Source organism: Chiloscyllium plagiosum, unplaced genomic scaffold (genome assembly GCF_037043375.1).
Source record: "Chiloscyllium plagiosum isolate Xiang-an unplaced genomic scaffold, Cpla_swu_hap1 HiC_scaffold_4, whole genome shotgun sequence".
Lineage (NCBI taxonomy): Eukaryota > Metazoa > Chordata > Chondrichthyes > Orectolobiformes > Hemiscylliidae > Chiloscyllium > Chiloscyllium plagiosum.
In genome coordinates this window covers 66,780,595-66,806,058 of record NW_028270142.1, presented here as the reverse complement: position 1 = coordinate 66,806,058, position 25,464 = coordinate 66,780,595, and positions in this window count along the sequence as shown.

Here is a 25,464-nt window from a genome sequence, read left to right as displayed (position 1 = left end):
CCTGCACTCCAAGGTCTCTTTGTTCAGCAACACTCCCTAGAACCTTTCCATTAAGTGTATAAGTCCTACTAAGATTTGCTTTCCCAAAATGTAGCACCTCGCATTTATCGGAATTAAACTCCATCTGCCACTTCTCAGCCCATTGGCCCATCTGGTCAAGATCCTGTTGTAATCTGAGGTAACCTTTTTTGCTGTCCACTACACCTCCAATTTTGGTGTCATCTGCAAACTTACTAACTGTATCTCTTATGCTCACATCCAAATCATTTATGTAAATGACAAAAAGTAGAGGGCCCAGCACCGATCCTTGTGGCACTGCACTGGTCACAGGCCTCCAGTCTGAAAAACAACCCTCCACCACCACCCTCTGTTTTCTACCTTTGAGCCAGTTCTGTATCCAAATGGCTAGTTCTCCCTCTATTCCATGAGATCTAACCTTGCTAATCAGTCTCCCATGGGGAACCTTGTCGAACGCCTTACTGAAGTCCATTTAGATCACATGTACAGCTCTGCCCTCATCAATCTTCTTTGTTACTTCTTCAAAAAACTCAATCAAGTTTGTGATTCTATGATTCTATGTCAGTATTCTATCTGACACCCACCACGAGCAAACTGAAGTTAAGAATCCTTGACATGAAAGTCAGGGTGGGTATTTGACAACTTAAGCTGACCACTAGTTGCAAAGAGCTCTATATTGAACACCAAGCACCAGCCTGTCCGGGCAAACTTTATGGGCACCAGCCACACACACCCCACATACACCAACATCTGATATATCTAGCCTCTAATAACCCTCATAGCACTTCTCCAATCCATTTCTAGGATGCTTCTATAGTGCAAGTTGAGTGTAAACCTGCATCAGCACCTATCATGATAATGTTGCAACTAGAACTCACACCCAGATAATGGACTGGACCAGGATGCATCTGCTAGTCCTTCACTAGCTGTTATAGCATTCACTCACTCAGAACCTACCCGGATGCTCACTGCATCATGCCTTTCATTGTCTTGTTATTATGCACATTGATCTCAGCCAGACATACCAGGCTCACATTACCACTCGATTGTCATACTGTTTAGTGTAAATTCTGTTCTGGCTATCAGCAGTGCTTCAGGAAATAACTCTCACTGAGTGGATTATAGAGTCATAGAGTTCTATAGCATGGAGGCAGGTTCTTTGGCCCAAACTGGTCCATGCTGACCAAAATGTCCGTCCATGCTAACCTCATTTTCCTGCAGTTGTCCCACATCCTTCTAAACTTTTCCTATCCATGTGTTTGTCCAAATGCCTTTAAATTTTGTTAATGTACTCGCCTCAATCACTTCTGCTGGCAGCTCATTCCATATGCTTACCATCCTCAATGCAAAAAGGTTGCCCCTCAGGTTCTTTTATTCTTTCCTCTCTAACTTTAAACTGATGCCCCCTAGTTCTCAATTCCCCAATCCTGGCAAAAAGACAGAGTGTATTCACCCTGTACATGCCTCTCATGATCTTATACACCTTTATAAGGTCCTCCCTCAGTCTCCTATGCTCGAAAGAAAAGAAGTCCTAGCTTGTCCAATCTCTCCTTATAACTCAGACCATTGTGTCCGGCAACATCTTTGCAAATTTCTTCTGCACTCTTTCCAGTTTAGTAACATCCTTCGTGTAACATGATGGCAAACTGAACACAATACTCCAAATGCGACCTCACAAATGTCTTGTATTACTGCAACATAACTTCCCAACTTCTATATTCAATACCCTTACTGATGAAGGCCAGTGCAACAAATGCCTTCTTCACTGCCCTGTCTTCCTGTGACTTCACTTTCAGACAACTATGAACCTGAACTCCAAGGTCCCTCTGTTCCACTCCACTGCTTAAGGCCCTACCATTCCCCATGAAACTCCTACCTTGATTTGACTTTCCAAAATACAAGATCTCACACTTATCTATATTAAACTCCATTTACCATTTCTCTGCCCACTTCCCCAGCTGATCAATGTCCTGCTCCAATTTTTGATAACCTTCCTCACTGCCTGTAATACTGCCTATTTTAGTGTCATCAGCAAACTTACTAATCATGTCTTGTACATTCTCATTCAAATCATATGCTTCTGGCATAGTAAGTCAAGGGCAGCTTCTCATACCAATCCAACTGCTCGGACATAGTCAATTGCTCAGGCTAGTAAGAATCAGGATCCTCTCCACATAAGATGAGGTACTGAAGGGAAGCCAGCGCACTCCCCTTATGACTCTTTTGGTCCTATTGTGGGCTGTGTTCCTTCTGGAAGAGCGAGAAGCAGGTAGTAAAGGAGCTGAAAGTGCTGGCACAGCTATTACTTTTGTTGTAGGTGTAAGCGTCACTGACTTTTCTCCAACAATACTGTGCTTTACTCCAGATGCCTGAGACTGTTTTATGCCGGATGACAACCACAGACTTGACTGGCATAGTCTGGTGTTGTGGACTCCACTGCTGATCCTAAGGATGTCCTGCCTTACCAGTGTCTTATGCAGTTTTGTCATTATATCCCTATTTTTTGTATTCTATCCATATGCCAACAAAGGAGACCATTTCATATGTCTTCTTTCTAACCTTATGTATCTGCACTGCTTCCTTTAGGGACCTGTGCACTTGAACACCGAGATCTCCCATTGATGTCTTTATTAGCTGGGCCAAGGGGCTGAAGAGCTGCAGGTGGAGGTTAACTTAAACAAATGCGAGGTTTGCATTTTGGTAAGGCAAACATGAGCAGGACTGACATAGTTAAAGGTTGGACCCTGGAGAGCGTTGTCATCCAGACAGACCTCTGAGTTCAGGTTGGGGTGGGGGAGTCCAGAACTAGAGGGCATACTTTAGGGTGGAGGGGGGAAAGATTTAAAAGGGGCAACCTTTTCACACAGAGGGTGGTGCGTGTATGGAATGAGCTGCCAGAGGAAGTGGTGGAGGCTGGTACAATTACAACATTTAAAAGGTATCTGGGTGTGTATATGAATAGGAAGGATTAAGAGGGATAGGTATCAAAAAGTATGGCACTGGAAAAGCACAGATCAGGCAGCATTTGAGGAGCAAGAGAAACGACGTTTCGGGCCTAAGCCCTTCATCAGGACTCTCCTGCTCCTCGGATGCTGCTTGACCTGCTGTGCTTTTCTAGTGCCATACTTTTCAACTCTAATCTCCAGCATCTGCAGTCCTCACCTTCTCCTGAGAGGGATATAGGCCAAGTGCTGGCAAATAGGACTAGATTAATTTAGGATACCTGGTCGGCGTGGACACGTTGGACCGAAGGGTCTGTGCTCAAGCTGTCCAGCTCTATGGCTCTATGAGTCTGCATAGTTCCTTGAAGGTGGCATTACAGGTAGACAGGTTGGTAAGGAAGAGTTTGGCATGCTTTCATTCATTGGTCAGAGCACTGAATATTGGAGTTTGGACATCATGTTATGGCTATACAGGACATTGCTGGGGCCACTTTTGGATTACTCTGTACAGTTCTGGTCGCCTTGGTATAGGAAGAATATTATTAAATTGAAAAGGGGGCAGAAAAGATTTCCAAGATTTTAACAGAAATAGAAAATTTGAGTTATGGGAAGGGGCAGGTTAGGCTGGGACTTTTTTTTCCCTGGAGCATTTGAGGAGTGACCTTAAAGATGTTTATAAAATCATGAAGAAATAGGTAATGTGAATAGCAAAGGTTTGTTTCCCTCTGGTAAGGGAGCTCAAAACGAGAGGTTATAATTTTAAGGTGAGAGGGAAAGATTTTAAAGGGACCTGAGGGCCTATGTGGAACAAACTGTTAGAGGAAGAGATAGATGCAGGTACATTTGCAACATTTAAAATATATTTGGATTTGTATGTGAATGAGAAGGGTTTAAAGGGATATGAGTCAAACAAAGGCAAATAGTTTTGTTTAGGAAAATAGATCAGCATGGATGAGTTAGACCAAAGGTTCTGTGTCCTTGCGGTATGACTCTACGACTCTTAGTATATTTATCATGTATTCCTTTTTCCTGTTTGATCTCCCTAAATGCATTCCTCTCACTTATCAGCGTTGAACTCCATTTGCTACTCCACCAAGTCATATGTGCCATTTTGAAGCTTACAGCTTACACAAACAACTACATGGCCAATTTTTGTGTCATCTGCAAATTTCCTCCACCCCACCAACATTCAAGTCAAAATCATGAATGTATAAAACAAACGGCAGAGGTGTCAACATCAAGCACTGCAGAACACCACTTGAAATAGCTTTCCACCTGCAAGAGCAGCCATTAACCTTTGATTCCTGTTACTAAGCCAAATTTTCATTCAACATTACCTTATATCCCATGGGTTTTCACTTTTTTGACCAGTCTGCCATTTGGGACCTTGTCAAATGCCTCACTAAACTCCAAATAGACAACATTCATTGCAATGCCCTTATTGATTGTCCTTGTCACTTCCTCAAATTATTTAATCAAATTTGTAAGGCATGACCTCCCTTTCACAAAGCCATGCTGACTATCCCTGGCTACTTGATATCTGCCTAAGTGAGAGTTTATCTGACCTCTCAGGATTGATTCGAACAACTTGCCCACCACTGAATTAAAACTAACTGGCCTACAATTGTTTGGTATCTCCTTTGTACTCCTTTTAGCAACAGGATCACATTTGCATACATCCAGTTCTCTGGTACCTCATTGTATCTGATGAAAAGTGGGATAAAGTCCTCAATGCATCTGCTTTTGTTTCATTATTCATTTTTGTGGGATGTGGGCGTCACTGGCTGGCTAGCATTTATTGCCAGTCCCTAGTTGTTCTTGAAAAGATGGCGGTGAGCCACCTTCTTGAATAGCTGCAGTCCACGTGTGGTAGGTTGACCCACAATGCCAATAGGGAGGGAATTCCAGGATTTTGACCCAGCAACAGTAAAAGAATGGTGACATATTTTCAAGTCAGGATGGAGAGTGGTTTGGAGACAAATTTGAATGTGGTGATGTTGCTTGTCATTGTTCTGCTGCCCTTGTCATTCCAGTTGGAAGTGGTTGTGGGTTTGGAAAGTGCTATCAGATTATCTTCAATAAATTTCTGTAGTGCATTTGGTAGATAGTACATACTGCTGCTATTGAACATTGGTGGATGGGTTGGATGCCTGTGGATTTGGTGCCAATCAAACAGGCTGCTTTCTCCTGGATGGTGTCAAGCTTCTTGAGTGTTGTTGGAGCTGCATCCACCCAGGCAAGATAATATTCCATCAAACTCCTCATTTGTGCCTTGTGGATGGTTGACAATCTTTTTGGAGGGTGAAGAGGTGAATTACTCCACAGTGTTACCAGCCTCTGAGATGCTTTTGTAGCCGAGGTCGAATGTCTGGACCGCTGAAGTGTTCCCCAACTGGGAGGGAACACTCCTATCTGTTGATTGTTGTGCAGTGCCCATTCAACCTCGGACCTTCGGGTGACCATCCTCCAAGGTGGACTTCGGGACAGGCAGCAGCAAGAAGTGGCCGAGCAGAGGCTGATAGCTAAGTTCAATACCCATAGGGAGGGCCTCAACTGGGACCTTGGGTTCATGTCACACTACTGGTGTTCACCATTGCACTTTACACACACACAGACACTTCTACACACACACATACACACACACTCCTATACACAGACATGCACACAGACACTCACACACACTCCTACAGACACACACACTCCCACTCACACATGCATCCTCTCACAGACTTAGACCCCTTTACACTCACACACACTAACACACACACACACATATACACTCTCACAGACACTCACAACCCCCCACCCCAGACACACACAAACCCACATGCATGCACACACATGTACGTTTGTGGGGTGAATTTGTACTTGCAGAGCTACATTGTACTTTGCTCAAAAACTGCATGGATCCATGTAAGGTTCTGTTAACTCATTTTTTAAAAAAATTAGAATCAGTCTAAACATTATGGAATCGACAACAACACACAGGGGGCGAACACCTTCAACACATTATCTGAGCTGACACCAATTGTTAAAGTTAACCTGAGAATGTAATTTTTAAAAAAGGTTTTATGATTTACATATGAAAGAAGTGAAACTATCATGGTCATTCCAATAGATGAGAGACTTAACAAATAATCCAGGTATTTTCAATGTATAATTTCAGTTATATCACACTGTAAACATTTGCTATAAATTCTGTGTCTTACAATTGTGTACTCCACAACCACCTGATGAAGGAGCAGCGCTCTGAAAGCTAGTGTTTCCAATTAAACCTGTTGGACTATAAACCGGTGTTGTGTGATTTTTAACTTTGTACACTCCAGTTCAACACCGGCATCTCCAAATCATATATCCAGGGATATTGAGTTATCAATTTTTCCCCTCTTTATCCAGGTTTCCATTGAACAATGACAAGGTCCTGGGGAGTGTTGCTGAACAAAGAGATCTTGGAGTCCAGGTTCATAGCTCCTTGAAAGTGGAGTCACGGGTAGATAGGATAGTGAAGAAGGCATTTGGCATGCTTTCCTTTATTGGTCAGAACATTGACTATAGGATTTGGGAGGTCATGTTGCAGTTGTACAGGCCATTGGTTAGGCCACTGCTGGAATATTGTGTTCACTTCTGGTTTCCCTCCTATTGGAAGGATGTTGTGAAATCTGAAAAGGTTCAGAAAAGATTTACAAAGATGTTGCCAAGGTTGAAGGATTTGAGGTATAGGGAGAGGCTGACTAGGCTGGGGCTGTTTTCCCTGGAGCGTCAGAGGCTGAGGGTGACCTTCTGGAGGTTTATAAAATCATGAGGGGCATGGATAGAGTAAATATACAAGGTCTCTTCCCTGGGATGGGCATAGGTTTAGGTTGAGAGGGGAAAGATATAAAAGGAACCTAAAGGGCAACTTTTTTCTCACAGAGGATGGTGCATGTATGGAATGAGCTTCCAGAGGAAGTTCAAGAGGGCTGGTACAATTACAACATTTAAAAGGCATCTGGATGGGTGTATGAATAGAATGGGTTTGGAGAGATATGGGCCAAGTGCTGGCAAATGGGGCTAGATTAGGTTAGGCATGGATGAGTTGGACCGAAAGGACTGTTTCCATGCTGTATATCTCTATGATTCAGTTGTGCTGTCATATGTCTATCTGTGCCCTTAGTTCATCTTCCTTGATTGTAATACTCCTTGTATCAAGGCATAAACAGTTCATTTTACTTTTGTTCCTTTTGTCGTTCTGAGTCACTGACTACATCACTAACTCATGTTCTACCTTCCATTTCCTGCTCTGAATCTGATTGATCTAAGTCTACACTTCGATTCCCATTTATAACAGTAAAAAGGACTGTTGCTTGAATGGTAAAAAATTGCAGCATGCTGCTATGCAGAGGGACTTGGGTGTCCTTGTGCATAAATCAGGTGCAACAGGTAATTAGGAAGGCAAATAGAATTTTGTCCTTCATTGCTAAAGGGATTGAGTTTAAAAGCAGGGAGGTTATGTTGCAGCTGTATAGGGTGTAGGTGAGGCCACATCTGGAGTACTGCGTGCAGTTTTCATCTCCATACTTGAGAAAGGATGTACTGGCACTAGAGGGGGTGCAAAAGAGATTCACTAAGTTGATTCTGGAGTTGAGGGAGTTGGCATATGAGGAGGGATTGAGTAGACAGGGATTATAATCACTGGAATTTGCAAGAATTTTATAGAAACATATAAAATTAGGATGGGAATAGACAAGATAGAAGTAGAGAGGACGTTTCCATTGGCAGGTGAAACTAAGACAAGAGCATGTAGCTTCAAATTAGAGGGAGCAGATTTAGGACTAAATTGAGAAGGAACTTCTTCACCCAGAAAGTTGTAAATCTATGGAATTCCCTGCCCAGTGAAGTAGTTGAGGTTTCTTCAATAAATATTTTTAAAGCGAAGATAGATAATCTTTTTTGAATGGTAACGGAATTAAGGGTTATGGTGAGAGGGCGGGTAGGTGGATTTGAGACCACGAAAAGATCAGCTATGATCTTATTGAATGGTGGAGCCGGCTTGAAGGGCCAGTTGGCCTACTCCTGTTCCAATTTCTTATGTTCTTATGTTCTTATAATCCCCTGCAATACGACTTTAAAACTCACCAAAAGCACTAGCAAAAGCCCCCACCATGACATTTATTCCAGTTCTTCCCAGATACAAGACTTGTACAGATCCCACCTGCCCCAGAAATAGTCTCAATGCCTCAAGAATCCAAAGCAGTCATTGATACACCATTTATCCAGCCATGCATTCATCTGCAATGTGTGATTCAAGATGGTGGCAGAGTAGGGCTTCTAACCTGAGCTCATCTGCTCCAACCGCTTTTCTTTCTTTTTTCTTCTTTTCTCACATTTCTCTTTCTTTCTTTTCGTTTTTTTTTTGGTATTCGGAACTTTGTCATGAAGACAATGATGGCGGCGGCTGAGAGACTTTGACGGTTGGCCACAAAGTGGCTAGTCGCGGTTGGCAGCATCACGGCTTCACTGATGTCCAGCAACATTGTACGCTTTTCACTGTATTCTTGAATATACATGACAATAAAACCTAAATCTAAATCTGTCTTCTTATTCCTGCTCTCACTAGCATATGGCATTGGGAGTAATCCTGAGATTACTACTTTTGAGATCCTGTATTTTAACTTAACTGCTAACTTCCTGTATTCAGCTTTCAGGTCCTTATCCCTATGTTGTTGGTACCCATGTATACCATGACCACTGGCTGTACACCCTCCTGCTCCCGAATGCCCTGCAGCCACTCTGTGACATCTCTGGCCCTAGCAGCAGGAAGGCAACATACCATCTTGGATTCACAACTGCGGCCACAGAGGTGCCTGCCTGTTCCCCTTACCACTGAATCTTCTGTCACTATAGCCCTGCCCTTGTTTTCCTCCCCTTCTGTGCAGCAGTGCCATGAACATGGCTGATGCTGTTTTCCCCTGAGAGGCCATTCTCCCAACAGTATCCAAAGTAGTATATCTGTTTGAGTGGGATATAACCACAGGGGACTCCTGCACTTCTTTCCTTACCCTTTTATTTTATCTAATGGTCACCTATTCCCTTTCTATTTATATAATCTTCACCTCTGGTGTGACCACCTCGCACAACATTTTGGGGAGATAGTCACAAAACTGTGTCAGTCAGTTGGATCCAATTTGGAGGATCTTTACTCTCTGGAATTGCTTTGCCATTGACTGTGAAGTTTTAAAACTGACTGCAGCAATCCATTTCCCAACTACTGGAACATTGCGAGTACAAGAGCTGTTTCACTGGCATTCATCAGTTCACTTGACCCATTTGTATTCTGCAGATGACTGATGTACTGTTTGAGGAATCTGGCAAATTAATTGTTTTTAATGAGGAATTTCTAAGAGACAGTTGGCTAGCTGGTAGAAATTCTTGTTTCTGTTATTGGTTTCCCCACAGTTTCAAACATGGAAAAATACATCTAGGTGGATTGCCAGTGTTGTTCATCAGCTCAGTGGCATTCATCAAACATGAGTTATTCCTGTCCATAAATGTGTTAGTGGTTTGCAACAGTAAGCAAAAAATTTCTCCTAATCAATGCCAAACTCTCAAGATCAAAACACAAATCATGTAGTCTGAATCAATGGTGATTTCCTTGATTTTCTGAGCATGAATAACTGCAATGCCAGATCTTGGCATTATCCAATGAACCTTAACTAACAACAGCATTAACTAATGCCAGAAACCCAGTTAGACAGAGGTAACAGGATTGAGATTTGAAGGGAAAATCACATAAAAAGAATAGGATTGATGTTCTCTGTATCTGGAGTTTCATATGCAATACTGTTTGCCTCAACAAATATCCTAAATAAATCAACTGACTTAATAAACTGCAAGTGTACACCACAGTACAACAAAGATTTGCTGTTAACTCTTATCATACCTTAAAAACTTCATGATTTGGAGATGCCAGTGTTGAACTGGACTCCACAACCACCCGATGAAGGAGCAGCGCTCCAAACGCTTGTGCTTCCAAATAAACCTGTTGGATTCTAGTCTGGTGTTGTGTGATTTTTAACTTAAGGACTTCAAGAACCTGACACAAAAATCAATATAGAGTCTGTGATTTTATAAAACTAAATCTACAAGGCTATAATTATGACTACTGACAGACAAAATGATCACATTAAAGGTGGATAGAGTTTAACATATACAATCATGTAGTGTTCTCAGTTTAAACTGAGGTTAACTCAACACTGATATTAAGATTCGGTTTTCAAGATGGTGGCAGAGTAGGGCTTCTAACCTGAATATGCCACATGAATATCCTTTCAGGTTAAGTCATTGATACAAATTCAGAGTTCTCGTTCCATTGTTAGAAGAGTGATGGGTTGCAGCTCCCACTTCTCCATAACTGTCGACTCCGCCCCTTGACTAAAATTAAGGGGAAAGGATCATGATGATGTTTCAAGGTGTCTGAATATCACCTTGCCAATAAGACCATTAGGAGGATCCATGCATCTGGGTTGCTCCAGAGAAGCAGAAAAGACCTCACTAGGGTCTCATAGTAAAACAGCTGCACAACTCTATGACTCACAAAGAGGCTAATAAACCACCTCTGTGAGATATCGACCTCCTTTGATGTCAACTATATATTCTCTCAAGCACATAGATCATGGGTCTAAGTTTCACTTTTCTTTCCCAAAACTCCAGATGTTAAATTGACAATGTGATTGAGAAAGGTTGGAGACACTCCTAACCTTTATTCCCAATTTATGTAGCAGCAGATGGAATGTTGAATTGTTGAGTTATTTTCTGCTAATTTACATTCAATTCAAACTTGCAGTTATAATCCTGCGGTTTGACAATCACTGGTTTGTTTATTGTCCCTGATGTATGATATGCTTTAACCCAAGACATGTACAATTAAAACAGCAACTGGCAGTAATCTGGTTGTTTAAGAACAGGAGATTGTGTTGTTAATGCCATTCTATTGTCTACCAAAGAGTGGGCAAGAAAAATAAATCAAAATTGTTTTCTGAGAAGCAACCCCCAGTTTGATGTCAACCAATCTGCTAACACTCTCACTGTAATGACAGGATACAAAATATTTTGAAATGTAACACTTGGCATCTTTGTTTCCATCCATTCTGAAATCCGAATTGATTTTTTAATCAGTTTTGGTATGTGTGAGGGGACAAGCATGAGCTGGGATTTCTGACATCTAGTTATCAGCATGTACTTTTCCGAAGGATGAATGAGATCCCCTTCGGCAAGAGAATGATTGGATTCTATAACATTTGAATTACCTTTAATTTCGAAGCAAACACTATCTACCAAGATGCTGATTCACTGACATGGTGGGGTTTCACTGCTGCTGGGCGCTGTCAAAAATTTGAAAAGTGCCAATTGAGTGACAGTGCCAATCTCCTCAAAGTCTTTCCTTATACTGAAAAGCCCACTTCCCTGCTTCAATTTCTGCTGACCACCTCTCAGATAACGCCACCAGTAGACTTCATATCAAACAAGTCTGCAGTCAAAAGAGGCCTGAAACTTTGCCTCAATCTTGCTGGAGCCTGTTCTAATGCCCATTGGCTGACATTGCCCCATAGGTACAGTAGTACAGTGGTTCTGCTACCAGGCTAGCAATCCTGATGTTGTAAGTTCAAATCCCATGGTGGCACTTTGTGAATTTGATTTCAGATCAAATATATCCGAAAATAAGCTGCTGATTTATTGTTTGCAACTTAATTCATCTACCAGTGTCTGTTGGAACAGGAAGCATATTGACATTACACAGTCTGCTTCAACTTGACCAAAGTCCAACACAAATGGTATCAGCTGTTAACTGTGTTTTGCAGTGGCCTGGAAAACTATTCAGTTGTATCAGGGATTGGTAATAAATGAAGACCTTGCCAGCAATATTCTCATCCCTAGAGTGAATATTTTTAAGTATTTGATTTTTATTAGTTTGAAGCTCAGATTGGATTTGAGAGAATTCCCACTCTTTTGTATGAAATATGGTGAAGCACTATATTTCCAGAATTTATCTCTCTTTCAGCTAATTTAGCTGAGTGTTGTGAGTTGATTAACATAAGCATGAACCCATTTAAAAGCTGAATCAATTAACTGTTGCATTGAGCCTCTGTCTTCTGCTCACTTTCTTCTTGCTACAGTTGTAATGTGGGAGCTCGGTGATTACTCTGATCAAAGGGTCTTGTTTGTCACAATACGTAGTTATGCTATCATGGGGATTTTATAATAAAATCTTACAGTGTGGGAACAGGCCATTTGGCCCAACAAGTCCATACCGACCCTCCAAAGGGTAACCTACCCAGACCCATTCCCCATATTTACCCCTGACTAATGCACCTAACCTATATATCCCTGAACATTATTTGCAATTTAGTATGGCCAATTCACCTGGCCTACACATCTTTGGATTGTGGGTGGAAACTGGGGCACTTGGAGGAAACCCACACAGACACAAGGAGCATGTGCAAACTCCACACAGACAGTCACCCAAGGCAGGAATTGAACTTGGGTTCCTAATGCTGTGAGGCAGCAGTGCTAACCACTGAGCCAGCATGCTGCCATGCTGTCATTTTAAGCCAATGCAAAAGTCCCAAAATGTATGCTGCCAAAAGTAATTGAACATTATTTGAAGGGTTAATACTGATTAGAAATTTTGACCTTCATGGAAGTTAAACTAAACCTCTATTAGGTATGAATCAAGTTATTAAGCTGATTGGGTCTTTGATGAAGTAAGAAACAATATATTAGTTCCCAATCATGATTTGACTAATCACAAAATTATTTTCTCCTGTTTGTTAGCAAAACTAACTGGTTGGATACTATAATTCTCCACCAGTCTCCAGCTCTGACATCTTTGTCCTCAGCATATTATACTGCTTTAATGCAGCTTTGTGGGCAGCACTTCATTTGATTTGGCACTCTATAGCCTTTCAGATGCACCTTTGAGTCCACCAAGTTATTTGTTCAACAACTGTTGGTAATAATTCCACTGTTGCCATTTACACTTCCTCTAAACTCATCGCTGGTTCCTCCACTTGTCCCATTACTGCAAACGTTTGTCTTGGATGATTATCTTTTTAATCATATCACTGCTTCTTCCTATCATGGACCTTCCCTTTTGTATTTTATTACTCCCTTTTCCCACTCTCTGATACTTATGAATACATCTTTGAAATCTCTAAATTTTGTATATTATTGTGAAAGGTAAATAACCTGAACATTGGGGAAGATTTTCTGTTTGAGATGAGGATTCCTATATCAGATTGTTCCCAGGTCCTGAACACATGGCGAGGGGCAAGTAATCATGGGCCATGATTTTACAAGAGGTCAACGCTGAGTGGCTGAAGAGTTGGTTTATTGGAATTAATAGGGGCTAGGCCAAGTAGGAGGAGGGGCTTTCAAAGTGCAGTCCGATACTCAAAGCATGTTGTAATCATTACAGAGGGAAACTGTCATGCACAAAAATGGAGGCCTGACGAAAAGAGGAAGAAACCAGGTAACTGGATCAAGAATGTAATAAGGTCCAACAATGCATCCTTTGAAGACATACTGGAAGTTGTATAGGAGAAGCGAAGGATCTTGATATTGGACTGTGTTAGGAGAAGACCTTCCAGCCAACTAAATAGCTGGAGGTGGTAGAGCATTACAGCAACCATAACACAATCAGAATGATCTGTTCAAAAGGTTTTAATGAACTTCATTGGTCTGGTGTTCCGAGAGATGAAAATGTCCAGGTTTACCATCAACAGCAGACACACAAGCTAAGCAACCATGCTCTTGATCATGGGAGAAGTGTGTGCCCAAGGTGATCACTGACCTGTCAGCAAAACTCAGAGCACTAGCACTGTTAATATATGAGCTGCATTGATAAATGCAGATTTCTATTTCAAAAAGGCACTGGAGTAAATTAGATGGACCAGCACTACCATATGATTCTCAGTGATGTAAAAGGGACACCATTCCAGGGGGAGGGCATACACAATAAGAAAATGTCTGAGCACTCCATCTTAAAGACCCTAGGTAAGCCAAAGATGAAATTTGTTGATGAAATTTGGGTAGAACAGATTGGGAATTTTAAAAAGTATTGTTCTTCCATGCGATGTGATTGTTATTAACTAGGCCAGGATTTGTTGCCCAACCCTAATACTTTTGAGCATGTGTTTATGAGCTACCTTCTTAAAACACTGCCGTGCGTCTGGTGCACTTACTCTTCATGTGCCATTAACAGGGAGTTCCAGAACTTTCACCAAGTGACAGTGAACGAACAGTGATAAATTTCCATACCAGAAAGGTGAGTGTCTTGAATGGGAAATTAATACAGTTTAGATTACATTAGATTAGTTACAGTGTGGAAACAGGGCCTTCGGCCCAACAAGTCCACACCGACCCGCCGAAGCGCAACCCACCCAGACCCCTTTCTCCTACATTTACCCCTTCACCTAACACTACAGGCAATTTAGCATGGCCAATTTACCTAACCCTGCACATTTTTGGATTGTGGGAGGAAACTGGAGCACCCGGAGGAAACCCACGCAGACACAGGGAGAATGTGCAAACTCCACACAGTCAGTAGCCTGAGGCAGGAATTGAACCCAGGTCTCTGGTGCTGTGAGGCAGCAGTGCTAACCACTGTACCACCGTGCAGTCCATAGTGTTAGGTAGGTTGTGGCGTTTCCATGCATCCTCCACCCTTGTCCTTCAGAGAATGCAGAGATTAAGAGCAGGAGTAGGCCATTCAGTCCTTCAGGTCTGCTCAGACTTTTGATATGATCATGGTCTCCAGTTCACTTTCTCTTCTAGTCCTATGACCTTTGAATTTTTTTGTAAATCAAGAATCTGTCTAATTTAATCTGTAGATAGTTAATGGCCTGCTTCATTTGCTTACTGACAAAGAGAAGTCCATAGCTCACAACCTTCTGACAGCCAGAGTCATGCAGCACAGAAAAGACCTTTTGGTCCAACTTGTCCATGCTGACCAAATTTCCTAAAAGTAGCTCCACTTGCCTGATCTTTGGCCTATATCCCTATAAACCTTTATTATTCATATACCTACCTTTTAAATGTTGTAACTGTACCTGCAACTATCACTTCCTCTGGCAATTCATTCCACATATGAGCCAACCTCTGAGTGAAAAAGTTTCCCCTCAGGTCCCTTTTAAATCTTTTCCCTCTCACCTCAAAAATATATGACCTAGTACATGAACCCCGAGATCTCTCTGTTCAACAACACTATCCAAGACACTACCATTAACTGTATAAGTCCTACCCTTGTTCATTTTATCAAAATGCAATACCTTGCATGTATCAAAGTTCTACTCCATCGGCCATGCCTCAGCCCATTAGTCCAATTAATCAAGATCTCTTTGTAATCTTAGATAACGTTATTCACTGTCAAATATACCCTTCAGGGATGTGTTGGTTAGGTGCATTATACCATCGATTTTGGTGTAATCTGCAAACATACTAACCATGCTTCCTGAATTCTCATCCAAACCATATATGTAAATGACAAATAAAAGTGAATCCAGTACTGATCCTTTTGAACATGCTGGTCACAGACCTCCAGTCCGAGAAACCACCATCTACCAAAGTCCACTGTCTCCTACCATCCAGTCAATTTTGTATCCATTTGGCAAGGTCTCTCTGAATCGTATGTGATCTAACTTTACTAATCAGTCTACTATGCGGAATCTTGCCAAACAATTTACGAAAGCCCATGTAGACAACATCTACCATGCTACCCATATCTATCTTTTCGATTACATCCTCAAAAAACCCAATCAAATTAGTGAGACATTATTTCCCTCACATAAAACTATGTTGACTATCCCTAATTAGCCCTTGACTCTCTATATGCAGATAAATCCTATATCTCAGAATGTCCTCTAACAAATGACCAACCACTGATGTCAGACTTACTGGTCTATAGTTCCTGGCCTTCTCCTTGCCGCCTTTCTGAAATAAAGAAGAAAAATAAATCCTCAGCTCAGTCTTAAATGTGAGAACCCATACTTTTAAACTGTGCCCCCTAGTTCCAGTCTCTCCTGTATGAGGGCAACATCCTTTCAGAATGCATTGTCAGTGCTGCTGAGAATTTTACTTGTTTCGATAAGTTAATTTTGTATTCTTTAAAATTCCTGTGTACACAGGATATATTCTCTTCAATCAGTTGAATAAATCTTCTCTCTATTATTTCTAAGACAATGAAATCCTTTGTTAATTAAAGAGACCAAAACTGTGCACAGTATTTCAGTTGTGATCGCAACAACACCCTATACAACTTCTGCAAATCATCCCCACTTTAACATTCCTTTCCCTTTTCAATAAACCAAAACATCTCATTAGCCTTCCTAGTCACTTGTTGCTTTTTTGTGATTCATGTACCAGGACAACCAAATTTCTCTGTATCTCAGAGTCCTGCGATCAGTCTCAATTTAGATAGTGCATTTCCATCCCTCTTGCCAAAAATGGACAAGTTCATTAGATTATTCACACATCATAATCTATCTCTCAATTTTTTAACCAAACCAATTAATTTATTTCTATTCTGTTGAACAGCTCTTGTCCTGATCTTCTGACAGGAAGATAGTTGTTACTGAAGTGTAGTCTGGAGCCAGGTGTCTCCTCTGCCTCATTTACTTCACATACTTACCTTCTCCCAATAACTGTCAAAGCGGCTTTCAGACCTTTAAACCATATAATGTGGCAGCAACTATTTTAACAGTGGTTGTGCTTTCAGTGAAATTTTTTATTCACTCATGGGACAAGGGCGTTGCTGGCTGGCTTAGCATTTATTGTCCATCCCTAATTGTCCTTGTGAAGGTGGTAGTGAGCTGTCTTCCTGAACCCTGCAGTCCATGTGCTTTAGGTAGAATGATTGACTTTTTTAAAGAAGTAGCAAAGAAGATTGACAAGGGCAGAGTGGCAGATGTGATCTATATGAACTTCAATAAAGCATTCAACAAGGTTCCCCATGGGAGACTGATAAGCAAGGTCAGATCTCACAGAATACAGGGAGAACTGGCCATTTGAATACAGAACTGACTCAAAGGTAGAAGATAGAAGGTGGTTGTAGAGGGTTGTTTTTCAGACTGGAGGCCTGTGACCGGTGGATCGGTGCTGGGTCCACTACTTTTCGTCATTTATATGAACAATTTAGATGTGAGCAAAGTGGTATAGTTAGTAAGTTTGCAGATGACACCAAAATTGGAGGTGTAGTGGACAGCGAAGAGGGTTACCTCAGATTACAACAGGATCTGGATCAGATGGACCAATGTGGCAGATGGAGTTTAATTCAGATAAATGCGAAGTGCTGCATTTTGGGAAAATAAATCTTAGCAGGACTCATACACTTAATGGTAAGGTCCTAGGAAGTGTTGCTGAACAAAGAGACCTTGGAGTGCAGGTTCATAGCTCCTTGAAAGTGGAATCGCAGGGAGACAGGATAGTGAAGAAGAGGTGTTTGGTTTGCTTTCCTTTATCAGTCAGAGTATTGAGTACAGGAGTTGGGAGGTCATGTTGCAGCTGTACAGGATATTGGTTAGACCACTGTTGGAATTGTGCATGCAATTCTGGTCTCCTTTCTATCAGAAAGACGTTATGAAACTTGAAATCATTCAAAAAAGATTTACAAGGATGTTTGAGCTTTAGAGAGAGGTTGAACAGGCTGGGGCTGTTTTCCTTGGAGTGTCAGAGGCTGAGGGGTGACCTTATAGAGGTTTACAAAATTATGAGGGGCATGGATAGGATAAATAGACAAAGTCTTTTTCCTGGGGTCAGGGGAGTCCAGAACTAGAGGGCATAGGTTTAGGGTGAGAGGGGAACGATATAAAAGAGACCTAAGGGGCAACATTTTCACGCAAACGGTGGTACGTGTATGGAACAGCTGCCAGAGGAAGTGGTGGAGGCTAGTACAACTCCAACATTTAAAAGTCATTTGGATGAGTATCTGAATAGGAAGTGTTTGGAGGGATATGGGCCGGGTGCTGACAGGTGGGACTAGATTAGGTTGGGATATCTTGTTGGCATGGACGGGTTGGACCAAAGGGTCAGTTTCCATGCTATACATCTCTATGACTCTATGACTCTATGACAGATTTCCAGGATATTGATCCAGCAACAGCGAAGGGACAGTAATACATTTCCAAGTCCAGATAGTGAAGGGGTTGGAGGACAATTTGCAGGTGGTGGTGTTTTTATGTATCTCCTGCCCTTGTCCTTCCAGATGACAGTGACCGTGGGTTTGGAAGATGGTGTCGAAGAAGGATTTTTGAAATTCTGTAGTGCATCTTGCACCGCTGCTACTGAGCATTGATGATGGAGTGACTGAATGTTTATGGATGTGATTCCAATGAAGGGGGCTGCTTTGTTCTGCTTACATCTTTCACTTGCTTTGTTAGCCATGAATGATGAATCCTTCTCCTAAAGTCTCATCTCACTGGAACTTATCTTTACTGAATGCTCTCAATTATATCCTTAAATGTATTTTCCTGCAACTATACTGACTTGGAGCTTAACTTATTTTCCCAGTTCATGTCATTCAGCTCTGTCTTCATCTATTTACAATTGGCCTGCTCTTGTGACTGTTGTCTTTATCCTGTTTGGATCAGTTAGGTTCTAGTCACTTATAACCTTCAGGATGTTAATAAAGAGGAACATATCCATTTACAATTGGCCTTATTGCCTGCTCTTGTCACTGTGGTATTTATTCTGTTTGGACCAGTCTGGTCACTTATACTCCATGATTTTAATAGAAGGGAATATATTCATTTATACTGTGTTTGAATGTCAAGGAGTGATTCTTTATTTCTATCAATGCAGATTGTTATTGCTTGTATGGTGTGAATATCTCTTGTATCATGTTGGCCCAAGCCAGATGAATGAATGGACCTTGTTGGACCTTGTCTACTTCAGTGTTTGACAAATAGCAAATGGGAACAACCATCCATATTTCTAACCTTATGTTGGAGGAATGGTCATAATGAAACAGCTAAAGATGACTGGGCCTAGAACACTATATTAAGAAATGCAGAACTCTTGTGGTGCAGTGCTAGTGCCCCTACCTCTGAGCAAGGGACCCTGGGTTCAAGTCTCAGATGTGAATAATTGCATCTCTGAAATGATTTATTAGAAAATATCCATATTAAAGAACATGTGTAACCATGTCCTGGTGCTGACAGGACTAGACTCCAACAAGAACACCATCATTCTTTATAACATATGTTGCTCCAACCAGTGAAGAGTAATCCCCTGCTTTCCATGAGCTTCAATTTTACCAGGACTACATATTTAAATGTTGCTTTGATGTTCAGGGCAGTCACTTTGACCTCAACACCTTTGTATATGTTTGGACAAAGGCAAAGAGAAAATATTATTAAATGTGTCCATAATACTCACCCAGACTTGCTATTATCCAATTCTGGACACTGCACTTTTTGCAAGATTTTTTAAAAAGATTAAATCTTGCATGTGATGTGGATGTTGCCAATTAATCCAGAATTGGACTGCACTGGGTGAATTGCTAAGGTCATTACAGGGGGCAACTCATTGCTTGGGTCTGGAGATTCACTTAGACCAGATCATGCCAGGTTAGCAGATTTCCTTCCCTAAAAGACATTAATGAGTCATGTGGATGTTTTTCATATAGTTTAACAGATCCACCAGCTGCCATGGTCAGATTTGAATCCATGACTCCAAAATATATGCCTAAGCCTTTGAATTACTTTTCCAATGATATTACTGCTCTGCAACCTTCTCTCTAAAATGTGAAGATGATTTGGAAATGCTCATGAGAATGGTTCCAGGGATGAAGAACTTTAGTTACTTTGCTGAAATTGAACACTTCACCTTGGAGGTAGAAATTTTGAGAGGAGATTTGATCAAGGTTTGATCAAAATCCCAAGGACTCTGAACAGAATAGTTGGCGAGACATTGTTTCCACTGGTGGAAGGATCAAGAATCAGAGTCCTCAGATTCAATACAGTTGGCAAAAGAAGCATAGGCAATCTGGGAAAAATCATTTTTATGTTGCAAGCAGTTAGAATGCTTGGGAATGTGGAGGAAGCAGGGTGAATCAATGCTTTCTGATGGAATTGGATCACTATCTGAAAAGAGAGAAGACAGATGCTGGGTGAGATGGAGCCTGACAAATCATAAGTTTATTTTTGCTATTTGTTTGTATTGTTGGTCAGTCAATATTCACAAGAGGCTGCCAACGTACTTTTAACAAAAGAACATAAAGTCTGGTGAACAAAAGGCAAAAGGATGAATAATGGTACATTATACAAGAGTATTTTAAATGATTGTATGACAAATATTAGAAAGAAATATTCAAATTTTTTAACATTAACCTTACAAACACTTGACCCTCCATGAAGAATCAGCCTAATTCTATGTAAAACTTCCTTGTCAGTTGGCACATCTTTTTTTCATGTCTCGCAAAGTTTCACATTTGGTTAATGTGATTTTTGAAAATTTGTTTCATTTCCTTAGACCCTTAAATAAACTGTTAACAGAGCTCACTTACTGGTTAGCATGAATTCCTTAAATTCTATTTTCACAGTTTTGTGTTCTTGGAACTTTTCTCTTACTGATTTTTAAGTAACTCTTGATTTTGATTCATTTTGGAGACTACGAAGCTAACACCTCCTCACCTATGGTCTCTTTTTTCTCTCAGTAAACCATGTATGTTGCCTGGCTTGTTCTGCATTTTTCAGACTTTTTGTCTTTCTAAGATCCTGTCACTAGGGAATAGTAGTTTTCTTTCTATTTCTTCAAACCTGTTTTCCTAATGCCCTGAACTGTTCACTTCAATGTTTAAAATGCGTGTAAAGAACTCTAGACACTCTGGTACCACCCACAGAACAAATCTAAAATGAAACTAAATCCATGTCTTTCTCCTTCTTAATGCATATAATTTAGAAATATGAACCAAATTTAAAGCTATACAGGGGAACCTCAATTATCCGAACGAGATGGCGGGCACTACTTCGTTCGGATAATTGATTATTCGGTTAATCGATTAAATGCCTTTCCTCTGGGGCTCGGAGTTTTTAAAGTCTGCTCCCGTTCAAGAGACTAGCAGCAGCACACAGTGCATGAGACCCTGCACCCAACACCGCCCCCCCGCCTGCCCCCCAAACCCCTTGCAACACTGCCCGCTCCCGAACCCAGCCCAACACCGCCCCCGTCTTCCAGCAGAAAGCGCGCGAGCCCCTGCCCCACCCACCCCCAGAACCCCCCAACCCCATCTCTCCCCAATTCCGTCCAACCCTACCCCCTGCTGCCCCCAACTGTGTCCATTACTGCCCCCAGCCACCCCAGAACCCCGTTCAACACTGCCCCCCGCCCTCACAATGCTGTCCAACCCCGCATCCAAACCTGCCCATACCCCCCAACCCCACCCCCATCCCATCCAGCACCGCCCCCAATCCCGTCCAACACTGCACCCCACCCAGCCCCCAATCCCATTCAACACTGCCCCCCAATCCAATCCAACACTGCCCCCGCCCCCACAACCCCACCCTGCCCAAATCCTATCCAACGTTGCCCCCCCATCTCCCCCCCTCCGCTCCCTCCCCCCCCAATCCTGTCCAACACCGCCCACCCCCCACTCTCTGGGGCAGCCGGACTGTGCATCAACAGCAAGACTGCTAAGTCTCCAAATAGCGCACACACAGACAGTCACACACACAAACATACACACACATACAGCCAAAGTTACAGCCACACACACAACTTCTTACTGCAACTTTTTGACAGGTTCCACTTCTGCCTTGTACAGGACAATGTTGGAGAGATTATCTGGGGACGGTGGGGGGGGGAAGGGGTGTGGTTTAAGGTACAGTCCTCTGTTCAACTTCAGGGAAGGTGTGGGGAGAGAGAGAGAGGGAGGGCAGGAGGTCAGTCATTTGGAGAGGGTGTCTGTTTAATCACTGTAAACAAAAGACGCGATAACTGTTGGAAACACGTTTTTGATGTAATGTTTCTGTCGGGACCTCGAGATCTCCTTCGGATAATCCAATTTTCGGATCATTGGTCTTCAGATAGTCAAGGTTGCTCTGTACATTACTCTTCCAGTTTAGAATCCAAATTTCTAAATAATAATAACATACTGTACATTTTTATTACACTGCTTACTACAATGACTCTGGGAGAAAACCTCACAATTTCTGTCCTCCTCAGCAGTTCTTTCTGTCGAGTAATGAGAAAGTGATTTATATGATGAGGCAACAGTGACAATAGATGTTAGGTGCTAGATTTAGAGAAGAGACAAGAAACAGTCTGTACCAGCGAGAGACAGATTACCTGACAGTAGAGTATTTATAATATCATAAGAAAGATAAACATTGCAAAGAAGTGCCAGATTAGTCTTAGGTAGAGAAAATATTAATAATTTATCAGATTACAAGTTATAAAAAGCAGTATCCAAATAGGATCCAAAAGTGGACCCAAACGCAAACTAGTTCCATACACAAATACTTCTAAATCAATTTTCTTCCAGCGGCAACCCTGAGTTTTCCTGCTGTGAAACTCTGCACAACTTAATGTCTATCGGTTTGAGAAAATAATAACTTCACATTGTGCTGTTACCTCTTTTGAGCCAACACTCTGTAGGATCCATGTATCTTCTATAAAATTCACAATCCTACAAAACAATGCTGTCAATAACCAACTTAGCCTTATTTGGATGTCTGCTGCTTGCCAGCAGGTTCTGCTTCCATGGTCCCATGTATGGTACTATGAAAGCTATCCAGAAACTGGAAGTTATATGGGAGCCGTACCAAAATATTACCAGTCTTCCTCCACCTCCAATCCCATTGCTATGGTGCTGGCAAAATTCAGCTCAGTAGCGATGCAGGTTCCTTAGATAAAAAGTCCATATCACTCTGTCACAGTACCAACACAAGGTAGATTAAGACTTATCTCATCAAATGCCAGTTAGGCCAGTGTCTGTTTTCAGCTATCAAGACAAATTACTCAGGGTTGAGAGAGATGTGTGTGATCTCCAAAAACAGCTATGAATAGTCCTGACTCTGGTGTAAAAAACATGCTGTCCATGTATCGTATATTCACGGGCAAGGATCTGTTGGGACAATTTGCTGCTCAAGCCCTCAAGAAAAATAGTATCCACAGGATTCCCAGGTAAGAACAGGGGAAATCAAATTTATTACAAAGAAACCAAGATTCAATCTTCATGTGCACAGTGCAATATTTGTTTATAAAGTAAGATTCAAAAGGAAAACAAAATCAAAACTGATTATTTGAAATGGAGATTGATATGGAATAAAGCTATTAGTTATACTGAAACTGTTTAAGAATGATGCTCGAGACCTTTAACATTCAAGATGTTAGGGAGAAAGATTTTAGCAATATAATTACAAATACAAAGAGATTAATTGGCTTTAAATCCTTTGCATTCTGGAACAGTTCTATTATGAGGTATTCTAGGGACAGTCCTCAAATTCTCAAACACCAAGAGAAGAAAGCAAAGGGAATTGTTGAACACAAATACATTTTGAGAGTTCAGCAGCTCAGGTAATCTCCATGGTATTCAAACTATGCTCTGGAATCAGTACAGTTTTGAAAAAAAAAATAACAGAGTTGAGAGCATTATAGCACATAAAAGGCAGTTAGTGATTTGAAGCAAGGAAGAACCTGAATTATCAAAAATTAAGTGTGTACAATATGCATAAAACTCAAAAGAGGTCCAAGAAGAGGTTGATAAAGTTAAAAATATCGATGAATAATACATTAGACCAAACTGTGAGGAAATTACTGATTTGTGTTTAATGAGAAATCATAATTAGATTAGATTGTAAGATTTCTCCAGGGTTCTTGGTAATCTTGCATGATAACATTATGGAGCGTGTAACTTAATTAGACAGGATGAGCATACTGACAGCATAAGGTAGAAGCAGGCAAATTGTACTACCAAATAAGGTCAGGGGAGGCTGTGCTATTATACCCCCAATTAATTTAAGTCACTTGGTACATTCCACAAAGATGGATTAATTATTAATATGTATAATGATGTTAGGAAATTTGTTTTTTTAAATCATTAGTAGATAGCAGTATCTTGGAGATGATTTCTTCTTTCCCAAACTTAAAAATGAAGAGGATACATTTTGTAACCTAGTCACTACGTGAAAAGACTCCCAGAATACACCATAATTTCATTTATATAGCCTGGAAGATTAGAAAAGACTCAAGACATTTGTCTCCTACTCAATGACCTGAGAATAACCCTGTGTACACAGAAGCACAGGAAGTAAATAATTTGTAGAATACATGATGAAGATTCACTGAAGAATGAATTCTTGTCACATCTAAGCACACTGACATGAGTTGCTTGATATGGCTTGGGAGGTGAGATCATACAAAGTATCATGACAATTTGAATTAAACTTTTTTTTTCCTTAAGGCTCAATCTCCAAAAAGGTACAATCTTCTGCAAATAAATTAATGAAAGCATCAGAAACAATAAAATTGCTGAATACAATGTAAGGATGGAGATAAAATTTGAAATTCCAAATTTCAGAGCAATTTGCATAAAACTGAAAATAAAATGATCCACATTGTGGGTAAGAGACTGCTGAAACTTCTTTTGTTGATGTGAGGTCTTCATGAAACCTACAAATGCATATAGAAAAATAGGTTTTCAAGCTGCAGAATCCAGATTTTTACAGACTTCAGATTTCACCATTTCTCACAGGGGCATTTCAAATCATACCCCCAGATTATTATCCTGGACTTCCAATCTATTGATATTACCATTACATTTTCTACTCCCGATCTTTATAACGTCATAAAAGTTATTAGGTAGAAATCAGTAGCAACCTGTATAACAAAATAAATGAAGACAGATACATTATAACGATTAAGAAATGTTTCAGTATTGGCCTTAATGGTTTAAAGCCAACAAGGGAATCAAGAACTATAAGGAAATGTCTTTCAGTGTGTAATATTGCCAATGATTTTTCTTGACCACTGAAGCTTCAAACTAAAAATAACTCTTCATGCACTGAAAGGTTTCTGTAAAAACTAATCACCTAAATAATGATGAAGCTTAATTAAAGACATCAGTTTAAGGGAATTATAATCAATACCATGGATGCAGGAACTTGGATACAAAAAATCAAAGCAAGTATTATCTTTCCAGTTAAGTTTTCTTTATAATAAGGTAATTAGTTGGTCTTGAAGGCAACAGGATTAAAGACCTTGGAGTGCAGGTTCATAGCTCCTTGAAAGTAGAGTTGCATGTAGATAAGATTGTGAAGAAGGCATTTGGTATGCTTTCCTTTATTGGTCAGAGTATTGAGCATAAGAGTTGGTTATGCCACTTTTAGAATATTGGGTGCAGTTCTGATAGGTCTCCTTCCTATCAGAACGGTGTTGTGGAACTTGTAAGGGTTCAGAAATGATTTACAAGGATGTTGCCAGGATTGGAGGATTTGAGCTAAAGGGAGGGATTGAATAGGCAAGGGCTGTTTTC